This window comes from Callithrix jacchus, chromosome 2 (genome assembly GCF_049354715.1).
Source record: "Callithrix jacchus isolate 240 chromosome 2, calJac240_pri, whole genome shotgun sequence".
Taxonomy (NCBI): Eukaryota; Metazoa; Chordata; class Mammalia; order Primates; family Cebidae; genus Callithrix; species Callithrix jacchus.
In genome coordinates, this window is record NC_133503.1 from 97,350,300 (window position 1) to 97,355,741 (window position 5,442).

Sequence of the window (5,442 nt, forward strand, 5' to 3'; positions counted from 1 at the left end):
TTAGGAGATAAACGTCAGATGAACAAACCACAAATCAATACTTTCTTCTATAGCATATTAATCACAGAGTAAGACTCCCTACAGATTTCAATCTTCTTATTTTGTCTGCTTCTGAAAATGCTTTCTTAAGACATGGACTCCATGATCTGAAAGGGTGATTATAACAGTGCTCCACTGCAATGTTTCTTGTGGGTTACTTTTCATAGGAGTGAGCTTGTGATAAAAAGATAAGTTTGACCACAAATTTTTGTCTGTCTCTTGCACTCACTTGCCCTTTTACTCTTTGTGCATGAGATGACTCTCACCAGATGACAGTATCATGTTCTTGAACTTCCCAGTCTCCAGAACCATAAGCCAAAGAAACTTCCATCATATAAATTACCCAATCTGTGGTATTCTGTTATAGCAGCAGAAAAACAGACTAGACAGAGACTGTCTTAGGCATATTAGATTTTTCCAGTGTTCCCCAGAATTCCTAGTATTTAGTAATCACTTACTAAATACATGTTCAATTAATGAATATTGTGCTGCCATTGATAGTCTATAGACTGATTAGTTTTAATGTATTCAAATTTAAGTAAATGATGGCAACTGTGTACCTGTGTGAAAGGATAGCTTTTTGAGCAACACCATGTTTATAAATCACCTCAAGGTGCCTTTATGTTTCTCAATTTCTACTCATTTAATTAGATGATCTGGTGAGAAAACCTTGTTTCTTGTCCTTTTTACATAACTACATCTCTCAGAAGTTTTTTGTAGGTAAATGTAGCAGCTCTCTGGGTGCTAACCTACTGCTCTTTCTTTGTCACTGAAAACAGCATGCTGATAAATATTGTCTGTAGCCCAGCAGTGAGCATAAATATTTTCTGGTCTTGCTAAAATGTAAATTTCTAAAAGCACTCCAGAGATGATCACTTACTAGGTCTATACTGGGGCTCAGAAACCTCATTCATAACAAGCACTCTAGGCGATTCTGATGTAGGTGTGCTTCAGTTGGTATTGCCATAGTAATATTGTGTCATGACCTCTCCCCAACCCCCCAAAATCTCAGTGGCAGAAAATAAGCATCTTCTTGTCACTCACTCACATGCAGGTAAACTTTAGTTCAGCTTATCTAGTCTGAACTTGGCTTTCAGCTATTGTTTGGGTCCAAATCTGTTCCACATCTCATCCTCCCTGAATCCGCATCTACCTAAGGAAAGTTCTTCTCACTGAAAAAAAGCAGCTGTGTGAGATGGCAAACCTGACCCTCAGGCACATGCTGAGTCTTCACTAGCATCTTGTCGCTAACATCCCACTGACCCAAGAGGTCTCATGGCCAAAGTTAACATCAAAGAAGGAGAAATATATTTCTTTCATAGAATTCTGGTAGGGGGAGTGAATATTTTCTGAACAATAATCCATTATGAGATAGTATAAAAACTTTGTACTTTAAAAAGCATTAGAGTCTCTTGAACCATCCAGAGGAAGTGAATTCAAGGTCAACTTTTTAATTTAGTTAGTAATGCAATAAACCATTTATGAGCAACTACCAAATGCCAATCCGACAGATAATTAGTTATTGCCTGTCTGTAAAGAGTCCAGTCCGGAGACGGATAAGTAAATAGACAATTACAAGCAATGACATCATATAACAGAAGTGACAGAGTTATTTTTGAAAATCTAAAGCAGAACAGGAAAGCAGAAAATAATGTTTGTTCTCTGTAAGCCAGAAATTATAAAGAATTCGTAAAATATGGGAGACACACGGAATCAGACTATAAGATGAAATCAAGTCCTGGGGAACTCACTGAAGAAGATTGCTGCAAGTGATAATAGTGGCTCCTGGAACATTCCAGACCACAGGTTGTAGATAGGAGGGCAAAGGAAGCCTGGGATGCCTGCAGTCTAGAAACCAGCAAAATGTCTCAGCAGTGACCTTCACTGATTGGGGCACTCATCCAATGCCTAGACCATTCTGTGATGGACTGGCCTGATGTGGATCATAGTCCCTCTCCTGAAGGGAAGAGGTAAGGTGGTTGAGCCACATGAACAAACAGTGTGGGAGGTAATTTCCCAAGGGAAAATCAAGGTTCTGGCAAGAGGACAGTTGTCCTCCACCCTGGAATACAGATTTATTTATACCGATGTGGAAATACCTTCTAGATAGTTGCTGGGCAAAATTTTGAAATGTGGGATATTTTATATGGAACACTTATGTGAATCATATATTTTTGTATTTACAGGGATATATCTGAAAATGCATAGAAACATAATAGAAGGCTACACATCAAACTCGTAGCAATAGTCAGTACTCACTTTCAGGAGGGGACAAGGATTGGGGATGAGGTATTTATTATAGAAAGTGACTTTGAGTTTACTCATATTATTTGGGTCTGACTGTCTTTCCCCTTACTGGAACTCCCAAGACAATAGAGTGCTGGGATAAGAGAGTGGCAGGGGGAAAAAAAGCAGATGATAGTTTTGAGAAGATGCAGGCTTTGCTGACCTAATGTTAAGACAGGTGGGGTGTGTAAAAGAGGGGGCCGTTAGCAGTTAAGATGACTCCCAAGTGTCTGGATAGGCAATTATGTGGATGACGGTGCCACTCAGTAAGAGAGGGGGAACAGAAAAAAGATAAGTTTGTGGATGAAGGTTATGAGATTGTCTGAAGACATGTTAATTTTGAGGGTATTGTGGGGCATCCAGGTAAAGATATCCAACAGAAAATCTGGGGGTCTGTACTGATGTCACACTTTCCTCTGCCCAGAAAAATTTTCAATATTGCATTAAACATTTTAAAGACAGTGGGCACAGTGGCTCATGCCTGTAGTCCCAAAACTGTGAGAGGCTGAGGTGGGCGGATCACTTGAGGTCAGGAGTTTGAGACCAGCCTGGCCAACATGGTAAAACCTGTCTCTACTAAAAATACAAAAATTAGCCAGCCATGGTGGTGCACGCCTGTAGTCCTCTCTACTTAGGAGGCTAAGGCAGGAGAATTGCTTGAACCTGGGAAGCAGAGGTTGAAGTGAGCTGAGATTGTGCCACTGCACTCCAGCCTGGGTGACACAGCAAGACTCTGTCTCAAAAACAAACAAACAACAACAAGAAAACCTCCAAACATTTTTTGTAGAAAACCAGTCCACAGAAAACAGAATGTGTAGTGCTTAATTACTTACCAAGGGAGGGGCAGCCCAGCAGGGCTAGTTTTGTACTGGGGCCTAGGATTTCAACTCACAGGGCTTTCTCTGATAAATACTATTCTCTTGTTTCATTCACCAGGATAACATTAATGGTGTGATTTGCTATAAAGAAAAAGGCTGACAAATTTACTCCTGGGGAGTTAAAGACAGAAGGTACACAGAGAGGTGTGTGGGGACGGAAGTTGCCTTGCAGGTGAAGGGTTCGCTTGGCAGAGGATTGCTGGGGGAGAGACAGGAGGAACCCTTAAGATCTTCACAGCCTGAACCTCAGCTCTCAAAGCTCCTCACTGCAGCCCTGACCTCCAAAGCACCCATTTCTTCCAACCACTTGTACAACTTTCTCTTTCATCTGCTTCAATGCTCAGAGTTTTCAGCGGCATGGACAAACAGTGAGAATCAGGACCAATGGTCATAAGCCTTGATGGCAATGATGTTCTGATTTCCCTGGGAACCAAGTTCTGCAGCTGGCATTTCGGTGCAAGCAGCAAAGAAGTACAAAAGAGACTTTCACCCGGGATTCTTTTTCCCCATTCTGAAAAACGGACGCCTGGGATGAGGGGAACTTTCCTCTCCCACAACAAAAGCTGAAAACTTAAACCCACCTTGTGCCTAACCACCACCCTTTCTGGAAAACCTTCTCCTCCTTGTCTCTTTTTGTTTCACAGTTATCAGAACTGGATTGTTCAAAGAAGTACCTGACCTTGTTTGTCAGATGAGAAACAGAAAATGCTGACACTGAATTCTTTTATTTGCTCCTGCTGCTAACAGAGCAGTACCACAGAATCTCAGACACTTCAGCAACTTTGGCCAGGCTGGGGTATAGAATAATGAATACATAAAGCTCCTTGACTGGAACCCTCTCTCCCCTCCCAACGCTGCATTCTGCACTTAAAAGGAGGGAGGGAGGCCATTAGCAAGGAGTAAGCGCAAAATAAAGTGGTTTGGAGGTGCACTGAGGATAAAGGCCAGTTTCAGCCAATGCTGTTTGACCTGCTGCCTGCTGGTACTGTGTTTTTTGCTTTTGGTTGTTGTTGCTTTGTTTTGTTATCTGAGTCCTGCTGTTTGTTTTGTCACAGGAAGAAAATGGGTTTCATAAAAACATAGCTTTTGTCTTACTCATCTCCAGGGGTTAGCACAGAACCTAGACTAATGAAGGATAGGTAGATTTTAAAGAGATTATACGGAGAGCATCTTTTGCATTTGAAAGGTAAATAGCTTTCATTTTCAATTTGCAGAAGGGAAACATAGGTTTGAAGATGTGAAGAGACTGGTTCAAAATACAAAGCTAGTCAATAGAGGTATCTTTGCAGGTAAGCAACAGAAAACGACTCTGGCATATTTAGCTTGGAAGGTCATTGATTGGAGAGATACTGGGATACAGAGAGAATGGGAATCTAGAAACCCAAATCAGAAAAAGGACAGTTGTTAGGGTAGTTACAAACATAGAGTATCAGGTAGATATAGACACAACCGTCCCACCTAGTAGTCAATTCACTCCAAAGTTTTTTTTTCCCCATTTTTGCCATCACTCTGCTCAAGATGGTACAAGTGCTGGGAGAAAGGGTGAGATGAACTGAGCTCAGTTCTGCTTTGGAGAAAAGTGGGCAAGACATGATTTCTAAGCATATAGACTTAGAGTCTCATCAAGTCTATATACAGTGGAACAAAAAAGATTGTTCCCCCAAAGGAAAATAAGTTACTGTTAAAAATGGAGACTGGGCACAGAGTGCCCCCAAAATTTATTTATTTATTTATTTATTTTTTGAGATGGAGTTTCGCTCTTGTTACCCAGGCTGGAGTGCAATGGCGTGATCTCGGCTCACCGCAACCTCTGCCTCCTGGGTTCAGGCAATTCTCCTGCCTCAGCCTCCTGAGTAGCTGGGATTACAGGCATGCGCCACCATGCCCAGCTAATTTTTTGTATTTTTAGTAGAGACGGGGTTTCACCATGTTGACCAGGATGGTCTCGATCTCTTGACCTCGTGATCCACCAGCCTCGGCCTCCCAAAGTGCTGGGATTACAGGCTTGAGCCACCACACCCGGCCGCCCCCAAAATTTAAATGTTCCCCTCTGAAAGCTAGAGTTCAAGCTCATGTACATTTGATGCCAAAGTCTGCATCCTTTCACCATGCCAGCACGGTTATATGCAGTGGTTCTCAACTGCATATTTTATCCTTTAACCCCAGGGACATTTGACAATGTCTGGCAGCATATTGTTAGAACTGGGAGGAGGTGCTACCGGCATCTAGTGGATAGAGG

General features: G+C 42.0%; 1 long non-coding RNA gene across 1 annotated transcript; it reads right to left on the reverse strand.

The window, feature by feature from the left end:
- Nucleotides 1-1,476: 1,476 nt before the first annotated feature.
- LOC103791454 (uncharacterized) lies at nt 1,477-3,958 on the reverse strand. The gene is made up of 3 exons (XR_617830.6): nt 3,785-3,958; nt 3,159-3,284; nt 1,477-1,996 (listed from the first exon to the last, which is right to left on the reverse strand). It is a non-coding gene; the product is annotated as an uncharacterized LOC103791454 (long non-coding RNA).
- Nucleotides 3,959-5,442: the final 1,484 nt, after the last annotated feature.